Source organism: Cucurbita pepo, chromosome 6, assembly GCF_057944985.1.
Source record: "Cucurbita pepo subsp. pepo isolate OVF chromosome 6, ASM5794498v1, whole genome shotgun sequence".
In the NCBI taxonomy this organism is placed as follows: domain Eukaryota; kingdom Viridiplantae; phylum Streptophyta; class Magnoliopsida; order Cucurbitales; family Cucurbitaceae; genus Cucurbita; species Cucurbita pepo.
The window spans coordinates 7,028,484-7,040,372 of NC_141803.1; the positions used below are offsets into that span (position 1 = coordinate 7,028,484).

General features: G+C 35.8%; 2 non-coding genes across 2 annotated transcripts; both read left to right on the top strand.

Moving 5' to 3' along the window:
* The first annotated feature begins 2,618 nt into the window (after nucleotides 1-2,618).
* Nucleotides 2,619-2,691, top strand: TRNAA-UGC (transfer RNA alanine (anticodon UGC)). Its single transcript has one exon. It is a non-coding gene; the product is annotated as a tRNA-Ala (tRNA).
* Nucleotides 2,692-10,410: 7,719 nt separating this feature from the next.
* TRNAA-UGC (transfer RNA alanine (anticodon UGC)) lies at nucleotides 10,411-10,483 on the top strand. The gene has a single exon. It is a non-coding gene; the product is annotated as a tRNA-Ala (tRNA).
* The last annotated feature ends 1,406 nt before the right edge of the window (nucleotides 10,484-11,889 follow it).

Sequence of the window (11,889 nt, forward strand, 5' to 3'; positions counted from 1 at the left end):
GCTCTCACAAAGACCCATATCAACAGATTTTAAGCCTTCTAAAGCTCCTTTCGCAGTCAGCATCTTCATTTCTTTGACGTTCATATGTCCAAGTCTATTGTGCCATAGACTTGAATTGGAAGCACTCTCAGCAGCAGCAGTCATGTTTATACACTCTGCAGTAGTGTATAAGGTTCCGGATTTTGTGCCACGTGCAACAACCATGGCGCCCTTCACAATCTTCCAGGAACTCTTTCCAAACTCTGCTGCATAGCCTGTGCTATCCAACTGACCAATAGAGATCAGGTTCTTCTTGAGACCAGGAATGTATCTGACATCTTGTAATGTCCACTGATTTTCTGCTGAAGTTTGTATGGAGACATCTCTCTTTCCTTCAATCTCAAAGGTTTTGTTGTCGGCAAGATACACCTTCCCGAAATTTCCTGCTTTGAAATTTCGAAACAATTCCTTACTTGGAGACGAATGAAACGATGCACCTGAATCCAAAATTCAGGATTCAGCTGGGCTGTCCACACTAAGGATTAAAACGTCCTCAGCATCTTCTGTTGTATATATAGAATCATCATCATCTTCATATTTATGATTTTGCTTCTTCTTCAGTTTTGTACAATCTGTTTGAAAGTGTCCTTTTCCCCCACAGCTCCAACACGTAACGTTGGGTTTGTTTGGAGATTTTCCCAGGTTCTTTGATTTTGAATGCCCATGTTTGTTTGAGCTCTTTGATTTGCTTCTTCCCCTTCGATCAACACTGAGAGCATTGCATGATGAATCTCCAGTTTTCCATTTGCGAATACTTTCGCTGAGAACTACATCTCGAATTTCATCAAATTTCAGTTTATCAGATCCTCGGGAACTGCTGATTGCGGCAACAACAGTATCCCATGACTCGGGTAAGGATGACATCAAAATCAATGCTTTAATTTCATCTTCGAAATTAATTTCCACCGAACCCAGTTGACTTATGATCATATTGAATTCATTTATATGATCAGCAACACGTCCACCTTCAGACATCTGTAGATTGAACAATCTACGCATCAAATACACCTTGTTCATAGCCGACGGTTTTTCATTGATATTTGATAGCGCCTTCATCAGATCTGACATTGTCTTCTCCTTGATGATGTTAAACGCCACGTTTCTGGATAGCGTCAACCGGATCATCCCTAAGGCTTGTCGATCCTTGAGCTTCCATTGTTCCGTGATCATGGTATCCGGCTTCACCCTCAACAGAGATTTGTGAAGATCTTTCTGGTACAGATAATCTTCAATCTGCATCTTCTAGAAACCGAAATCGGATCCATCGAACTTCTCAATTCCAATCTTTGAACTTTCCATCTTCACAGATCGTGGTGAATTTCGCCTAGCTCTGATACCAATTGTTAGGATCGCACAACAGTGCACACGCTCGATCTAGATGAACACAAAGAATGGGATAGTGAAAATTGCAAGGAGAATTTTGGCTAAAAGGATTTTTTTATTTATTTATTTTTTATTGATGACTCCAGGTATGTACAACAAGAGAGAGTACAGAGAATAGAAAGTACATTTTCAAAGCTCTACCGGACGAGATATATATATGGTTAGTTTACTATATATAGCTTTACCAGATTTAGTCATTTATTATATATAGCTATTTACCATATATAGCTTTACCGGATATAGCTTTACCATACATAGCTTTACTATATATAACTTTACCAAATATAACCGTTGACCAAGCTATATATAAGAAGGAGGCTCCATAACCTAACAATCTAGATCATGAACCAAAGGTAAATTTCCTTATGTGCATTGTGATCATTTTACACCGTTACTTGGTTTAGCTAATTAACTTTATCCAAGACCACAAAATTTCATATAAATTCTTAACATGTCATATTATGCCCAGTATTAAAAATTCATAGTCAGCGGAGTTCATTTACTGATTTATTTTAACATTACTTAAATCTCGAACAATTTGATCGGTTCAGAGACTTAACTCATTGATCTTGATGTTTTTCTTTTACATACCTTTAATTCATCTTGGTTTAAACTTTATACAAAGATCCAAGCAATTTCTACAAGTACTTCTTAAGACGAGTCCAAATTGACTACTTACTTCGTCATAGACGTTCGGGACCTTTATTCTAATGAAGAGAGTATTGCTCATATGGTAGAGCGATCGCTTCGCATGCGAGAGACACATGGTTCAATTCCCTAGGTTTAATACAAAGTTTCATAGCATTTGGAGGTCATTTAGATAATGAACCAAAGGTAATTTTCCTTCGGTGCATTATGGTCATTTTACGCCGTTACTTGGTTTAGCTAATTAACCTTATCCAATGACCATAAAATTTCATATAAACTCTTAATATATCATATTATGCTCAATATTAAAAATAAATAGGCAGCAAAATTCATTTAGTGGAGTATTTTAACGTTACTTAAATCAGAAGCAATTTGATCATTTTGGAGCTTTAACTCACCGTTCATGGTGTTTTTCTTTCATATTCGTTTAATTCATACTTTTTTTAAGGTTTATACAAAGATAGATGTAATTCTACAAGTATTTATTATGAAGAGCCCAAAATGGCTACTTACTTCCTCATAGACATTCGGGACCTTTATTTTATAAAGGGGGTGTAGCTCATATGGTAGAGCGTTTGCTTTGCATGCGAGAGGCACAGGGTTCAATTCCCTGCACCTCCATAATAATAAATTTATTTTATTACATACATAAGTAATTATCATTTTTTTAAAAAACAAAAGGGCAAGTACACATACATAAGTACTTAGCCACACTCTCTCTTTTCTTGTTCGTTCTTGTTGTAAGTACTTACACCCTTTAGTTCTGTTCTTGATAAATTTTTCATGAGAAATAAAACATAGTTTGAACCTTACCATAAATTTCTTTACGGTAAATTTCCTTAGGGGCAATGTAGTCATTTTACATCGTTGCTTGGTTTAGCTAATTAACCTAATCCAATACCCACCAAATTTCATATATAATCTTAACATGCCAAATTTTATGATATGATTGACATGCAAAACGACGAGCTAGCATGAAATACAACCTCGACATATGCATGAAAGATATGATAAACGATATGAAAAATAATATAATATGAAGGAAGATGCTAGCTATGCATTAAATGATAATGAAAATGAAAAAATGTTGGGACCTCATACATTATTGTGCGCTCATGCATCGGGGGATACCCCTTCTTCTTCAATATATTATGGACGCGTATGCTACTAGGTAGGGGAACGCTCATTATGTTTATCATAATACTGGGTCACTATTCCTAACGAGTGTCTTGCATCAACAGCTACCACAGAATGCTCGCCCGACTAGAAAGAGGACTAGGAGGTGTGCAAATCGATTGGTGGGTCCATACTCACATGTGTGAACCGTGTGTAAAAAAATTAAGTACACATCCAAATTGTCCGTTAGGATAGCCGCCATAAGAAAATAGACTCTTATGATAGGTTTCATTCATGAAATTGTATGGGGTTTGCATTTAACCTCAATAGTGGGTCACTTACGAAGTATTTCTTAAAATACTTAAGCCAAATGCTACTTCTATTTAAGGAAAAGGCAAGGCATCACTGTACGAATGGTGACGACATCGCAATTCAAGACCATGACACATGCATAGGCATCACTGTACGAATGATGACGACATCGCAATTCGAGAGCATGACACATGCATAGGGTAGATGCATTTATTTTCTTAGCCTTAGGCTAGAATATGAGGTTTTTAATTTAAATATTTATTTATTTTATTTAGTCTTTCATTGTGTCGTTTTAAACATGTTTTCGAATACGTAAGTCCATGACAGTGTTTTAAGATAGAGTTTACGTTCTATGAAGAAGTTTAAATGCTAATTTATGCATAGAAATGATTATGAGATGATGGTAACAACTCTAGCTAAGTAGAAATCTAGGGTCGTTACAATTTCCTAAATAGGAGAAAGTGCAAAAATGTCTAATTTCTATCGGGTTGACTTTGATTTTTTCTCTCATTTTATTTTATATTTTCTTTGGTCCCGTGTATTATTTTAAACATTTTTCTCTCCTACCACATCCTGAAATTCAACCCCTAAAGTCTTTAATAAAATCATTATATTTAATAATAAAAAGGAAAAATAGGAGAATTCGTACCTATCGAATTTGAGTATAGCTTATTTGGTAAAGCTTTTTTGATGTGAGAGGCATCAAGGTACAATGACTTGTGCTCATACCTTGTTTAGGATTGACGACTGGCCATACATTGTTGAATTATATTAAAGCCTACCGCTACTAGATATTGTCATATTTTGAACTACCTTGAGAGATTTTCATATTCTTATAAACAATGTTTCGTTCACTTCTCCAACTACAATATTTTGAACTACCTTGAGAGATTTTCATATTCTTATAAACAATGTTTCGTTCACTTCTCCAACTAACGTGGGATCTCACAGTCCACCCTCCTTTGAAATCCAGGGTCCTCACTGACACTCTTTCTACCCCATTTATGACTCAATGTCTTCATTGGCACACTGCCCAGTGTCCACCTCCCTTTGACGCTTCCTGTCTTTATTGGCACACTGCTCTGTGTTTAGCTCTGATACCATTTGTAACAGTTCAAGCCTATCACTAACATATATTGTCTTCTTTGACCAGTTACATATCGCCGTCAGTATCACGGTTTTAAAACGCATCCTTGAATTATAAATCTTTTTTATTTTTTATTTTTATAGGCTATCCTTAAGCTCAACTTAGGTATTAGGCATAAGCAGTTCTCAGCTTAATAGCTCATAAGTTTTATCTTGAGGCTCTAGAGCTATCTTGATTTGATATATGTCATAGGTATTCGGGGTGCAAACCCATTATAAGTTCCAATTTACCGTTATGGACGGTCCTTAAATTCTGGTTTATGTTACTTTCATGTACCTAATTAACAAAGCGTGGCACTAAAATGACCAAAATAACCCTCAACCCTTGAGGGTTGACTTTTAATTTTCTTTCATTTTTCTACCATTTTTAGTTACAGAACATTTTCTAAGAATTTTTCTCTTCTACCCCATTTTAAAATTTTGCTTTTAAGATTCTAAAAAAATTTCTTAAATTAAAATTTTAAACTAGAAATTTGCTCGTGTTGGGACTTGTGTGTCACAATATCTCAATGCTAAGCTAGTGTCAAGCTCAATGCCCCTTAAGGTGCCATGGTGCAAAAAAGCATGTGTCTATGTCTTGATGCTATCCAAAAATTTCTATACTTTTCTATTAGTGCAAAAAAGTAGGAGATCACACATGACTGAAAATCAACACACGACATTAGTTCTCTCTTTCTCTTCTATTTTACCGTTTTTGTTACGTGTCTTACGTTTTCGTTAATATCATGTTTGTTATTGAAAACTAGACAACATGTTGGTTTCATAACTTTGCATGAGAGTCTAACATGCTAAATCAATTTCCTAATGTCAAGGATTTCATTTTTAAGGTTTCGAAAATTAGACTGTGACTATAAAACAGAGACGAAAGCACATAAAATAAAAGTAAAATAAAATAAAATATGAAAATACGGTGAAATTTAAATCAAATTTAAGTAAACAATACCACAGATAAATCAAAACAAAATCTGATTGCAACTTAGTGTTGTTCAAGTTTATTACAAATGAGAACGAGTTTGGGTTATATTTATAAACAAATATCAAAAGACCAATATGATGTAAGAAATTATCAAAACGCCCCTATGATGAGATTTGTTATGAATGTTGTTTTACGTGCTTTTCATTGTGTTAGAGAGAAAGATAGGCTATTGCGATCTGTGCTATAGTGGATTGATGGATGTTATCTCCCCATTGAGCTTGTTTGCTTGTATGTTTGCATGATACAATATGTGTTAGCTCCAGGTGTTTGACTATGTGTTCTCTCTGTAGAACATGTTTATCTGCACAAAACTAGGGCGTTAGAGTTAGGTTGACTATGTTGGGTTTTATGTCCTAAAACTCATAATTTGTAAACAAAAACATTTTCTATTTTCAATAAAGTTATTATTGTTATTTATTGAGTAAAGATTGTTATCGAATAAAGTGAACTTTATGATCATTAATCTAAATCCAATAAACTAAGAACACTCAGGCTATAGTATGATTACTTGAACTATATATAGAGACATAAGAGTGGATCAAGTTCAAGTATATAATCAAAATGATCTATAGTATAAGGATAAGGCTGAGTACCTTATTCTGGGGACACTATGGATGCGGCCCACTTTTGTATATGATATAAACAATGTGATCACTAAATTGTACATGTGGAGACATGTGAGTGGGGGCGTCCTATGCAATGAGTATTGCATAAGATCAGACCATGAAGAAAACCACTCTCACTTTATAATGTCGTTTGCTGTTGAGACTGATTTTCTTTTCATTCGATAACCTAGGTAACTCGATTTTAATCTTGAGCTAACCATGAACTCCTGTTGATTCGGAATTATCCTTAGATTTGCATGGGTGAGAGTGACTCTAGTTCACCGACTCAATAGACCTCCCATTTTAGGGGTAAGACTGGGTGAATGGCTGGGGACGTGGGGTGCAAGATGGAATTCACTCCTACCCACTTTTAGGGATAGAAGAGAGGTAGTTCCCTTAAGCATTGACTCCAGGTCTTGAACAAGGGGCACCACCCTCTCATTGGCCTGAGAGGGATTCGGTTTACTGGTTGGACCACAAACCAATTGTTCATTAGAGGATCAGTGAGACATAAGGAACAAGAAGTAACTTCAAGGGTAAAACGGTAAATTGACCCAGCTCTAGTTACGAACAACCTGTAAAGGATCGACTTACTAATCATGGTTATATCAAATGGACATAAATATATCTATAGTGAGGAGAGTGCAACTACTAGGCTATAGTGGAGTGTCCTAGTAGTTAACGAATGTTGGTTAACCAGGTTAATGAGTTTAACCGGTTAATCTTAGATCGTTGGAGCCCATGATCTATAGGTCCATTAGGTCCCTCTGCTAGCTCATATCGGACTAAACCATAGAACAGTGTGACGAGTGAGTTCGAAGTGTTCGAATTCAAATTAGGGAATATGCACTACATATATACGATATATTTAACCGCATTTTTGTTTTATTTACGAATTAAACAAAAAGAGAGAATATGAGATATTTAAATAAGATTTAAATATCTTAATCAATTATGTGTCGGAATTGATTGGGATTGGCATTTGAATTAATATTAAATATTAATTAAATAGTTTAATTAATCATTTAATGTTACTTTAATTTGAAATTAATTATTCAAATTAATTGTTGAATTAAAATGAAGAAAGTCCAAATGTTGACTTCATTTAATGGAAAAATACATGTTAGTGAAATTTTGAGGTGTCAAAATTTGGTTTAACCAAACTTGCATGCTTGCCAAATAAACCCCACTAAGTTTGAGTGGAATTTTAAGTGTCAAAATTTGGTTAATTCAAACATGCATGCTTGCCACATAATCCCGAACATTTGAATGGAATTTTGAGTGTCAAAATTTGGTGAACTCAAATTTGCATGAACAAGCAAACATGACTCTTTAAATAGAGTGATCATGGTACATGGAAGGTTTTCTTCTTCTTGGTGAAAAACCTTGAGAAAAAACCTCTCACAAACACTCTCTTCATATATACAAAATCCCTCCCAAGTTTTGTCACTCACCGGATTCCACAATCCCGTTCTAAGGACGGAGGATAGTGGAGAAGGCACTAGTGGTGGTTCGAAACCGGTTCGTGAGGAAAAAGGAGTTTGAACTACAAAAGGTTAGTATCGAAACTCATTAAGTTTTAATACTTATGAACATGCTAGTTATTTACTATAATTGATGTTCTAAAAGTGCTTAAGATCCAAATTGCTTCCGCATGTGTTATATTAACACCATCAACTGTAAACCCGACCCTGAGCATAGGTTAACCTAGTAGCTAACCGGCACACAGGGGATCGCTGCCCCCATACTTTGAAGACTTTATGGTCCCGTGGGAGAGTTGTCAAGTAACCCCATGGATAATGCTCAAATTGTTGTTCAGATTCAGATCCAACTATACTGTCTTGCAACTTATGAGTTCCCGCCTCAACCTAGAACATTGATCATCCACTACATAAGCAAGACAAGCCACTTAAGTAGTAGAAAAGAAGAACGAAAAAATCGCACAGACCCCTATGTGTATGCTTCAGTTCAGAGTCCTACTCGAAAGTTGGGGTACCCAGTTGCTTAGAGGGCATTGAAACCTAAGCTCAAACTTCCTAGAGCAAAGCGTAAAGCTCGTGATACTTACTAAGTTAAGGATGCATTGAGAGCCTACAAGTAGGTTGCTTATTCAGTATTATTATACTCACCCTTTTCTCTTTTCTTTTCCAGGTGTTTACAGGCTGCTGCTCGAGGTGAATGAGCGTTCACGAGTTGTGTGGTCACAGTGGGGGGTTGTTCTATAGTGCTAACCCGTTTTTACATTTTTGAGGCTTTTATATTTTTGTTTTATAATGGATTCCTCGTACGAAACTTCGTCGTGTAATTGGACATAATTTTTTATTTAATTTTGGTGTTCACTTTTCTTTTAATTTAAATTTTAGTGGATTTTATTTTTTTTATTTTTTTTAATTATTTTCGCTTTCGTCTTTTTAGTCTGTATTCGAGTCTCACATGCTAGAGCTCTCACTTTGCATGGAAGAGGTACCATAGGTACGATTATCTACTTAGTAAGTAGCCTATCACACTCTTTTTTTCCTTGTTCTTGTTGTAAGTACTTAGGCTGACTTTGATCCTTTTATTTTGAGATCTCAACCTTAGTTCTAATTTAAGGGTTTTAGTACTGTTGTTCTCGGTGCTTGCTGTGTACTCAGTAAGTAGCCTGTCACACTCTTTCTTTCCTTGTTCTTGTTGCAAGTACTCACGTGGACTTTGGTCCTTGAATTCTGAGATGTCAACCTTAGTTTTTATTTAAGGGTCTAAGTACTATTTTTCTTGGTTTGTAAGTGTACTTAGACGGACTTTGGTCAATGGATTCTAAGATCTCAACCTTTGTTCTGAGCTAGGGGTTTTAATACTATTGTTCTGGGTTCTTGTCTTCAGAACTTGGATCTTGATCCTTATTCTATTCTTTGCTCGTTGTCTTGCTCTTGGTCACTTTCTAGGTTGTTCTCTTTTTGTTTTGTTCTCTCATACACTCCCCCTATGGTTTATGGTACTAGTCATGAGCTTGACAACTTGTGTCCATTACTTCATATATTCCAAGTGACACAGTCTGCATCATACGCTCCAAGTAACACAGTCTGAAACTACATCTAAGGCTTCATGCGTTCCAAGCGACGTAGTCTGACCCCGCATCTAGGTTTCATACAAAATTTCGTAGCATTCGGTGGTTATCTAGATCATGAACCGAAGGTAAATTTCTCAAGGAGCATTATGGTCATTTTACACTGTTACTTGGTTTAACTAATTAACCATATCCAATGACAACCAAATTTCATATATAATCTTAACATGTCATATTATGCTTAGTATTCAAAATTCATAGGCAATAGAGTTCATTTAGTGAGATATTTTAACGTTACTTAAATCTCGAGCATTTTGATATATTTGGAGTCTTAACTCACGGTTCTTGGTATTTTCGTTTCATATTCCTATAATTCATACTTGATTTAAGGTTTATACAAAGATCCAAGCAATTTCTACAAGTATTTCTTAAGAAGAGTCCAAAATGGCTACTTACCTCGTTATGGACGTTCAGGACCTTTATTATGTAAGGGGGTTGTAGCTCATACGGTAGAGCGCTCGCTTTGCATGCAAGAGGAACAAGGTTCAATTCTGTTCTGATCTAAGGGTCTGGGTACTTTTTTTTTCTGCTTCTTATCTACAAAACTTGGATCTTGATCCTTTTTCAGTCCTTGATCGTTGTCTTGTTCTCCAAGACACTCCCCTAGTATTTATGGCACTAGTCATGAACCTGACATCCTGTGTCATGAACCTGACATCTTGTGTCCAAGACTTCATACGTTCAAAGTGATAGTGTTAACCTACATACAAGATTTCATACATTTCAAGTAACAAAGTTTGAACCTATGCCATGGGTTCATGCATTCCAAGCGACATAGTCTGTACTCGAATCTAGGTTTAATAAAAAGTTCCATAGTATTTGGAGGTCCTCTAGAACATGAACCAAAGTTAAATTTACTTATGTGCATTATGGTCATTTTAATGTTACTTAAATCACGAGCAATTTAATTGGTTTGGAGCTTTAATTCATGGTTCTTGGTGTCTTTCTTTCACATTCCTTTAATTCATATTTGGCTTAAGGTTTATACAAAGATCCAAGCAATTTCTACAAGTACTTGTTAAGAAGAGTCCAAAATAGCTACTTACCTCGTCATGGACGTTTAAAACATATTTTATAAAGGGGGTGTAGCTCATATAGTAGAGCGCTCGCTTTGCATGCGAGAGGCACAGGGTTCAATTCCCTGCACCTCCATTGTGTTTGTTTTGAAATCTAAGGTTCTCCTTCTTCAGAGCTCTATAAAGAGGGTGTAGCTCATCTGGTAGAGTGCTCGAGAGGCACGAGGTTCAGTTCCTTGTACCTCTATTGTATTTTGTTTTCAGATTCTTGCCTATCACACTATTTCTTTCTTGTTGTAAGTACTTAAGACTCTTTATCATGATATCTCTTTAGAACTTTGATCCTTGGATTATGACTCAACCATAATTCGGGTCTAAGGGTTTTGGTACTATTGTTCTGGGTTCTTATCTTCAGAATTTGGATTTTGATCCTTTTTCTAGTCCTTGATTGTGTTCTTGTTCGTCAAGACACTCTCCCTAGTATTTATGATACTAGTCATGAATCTGACATCCTGTGTTCAAGGCTTCATACGTCCAAAGAGACATAGTGTTAACCTAGGTCCAAGGCTTCATATATTTCAAGTGACACAGTTTGAACCTATGCCATGGGTTCATGCGTTCAAAGCGGCGTTGTCTGAACTCGAATCTAGGTTTAGTAAAAAGTTCCATTGCATTTGGAGGTGATCTTGAGTATGAACCAAAGATAAATTTCCTTATGTGCATTATGATTATTTTAAACCGTTACTTGGTTTAGCTAATTAACCTTATCCAATGACTACCCAATTTCTTATAAACTCTTAACATGTCATATTATGCTCATATTAAAAATTCATAGGCAGCGGAGTTCATTTAGTAAGTTATTTTAATATTACTTAAATCACGAGAAATTTGATCGGTTCGGAGCCTTAACTCACGGTTCTTGGTGTTTTTCTTTCACATTTCCTTAATTCATACTTGGTTTAAGGTTTATACAAGGATCCAAGAAATTTCTACAAGTACTTCTTAAGAAGAGTTCTAAATGGCTACTTACCTCATCATGGATGTTCGTGACCTTTATACTATAAAGGGGGTGTAGTTCATATGGTAGAGTTCTCGTTTCGCATGCAAGAGGCACACGGTTCACCTCCTCCATTGTGTTTGTTTTGAAATCGTAGGTTCAAATCCTTGGAATGGTAAGGATCTCTAAGACACTCCCTCTAATATTAAGCTAGATCATGAACCAAAGGACCAAATACTGTGGAGATACTCCCTCTAATATTAAGCTAGATCATGAACCAAAGGACCAAATACTAATTAACCTTATCCAATGAGCACCGAATTTCATATAAACTCATGAGCAATTTAATCAGTTCAGAGCTTTAACTCACGATTCTTGGTATTTTTCTTTCCTTTAATTCATACTTGGTTTAAGGTTTATACAAAGATACATACAATTTCTACCAGCATTGATTATGAAGAGTCCAAAATGACTACTTACCTCGTCATGGACGTTCAATTCCCTGCACCCCCCTTCATTGTGTGTTTGTTTTGAAATCTTAGGTT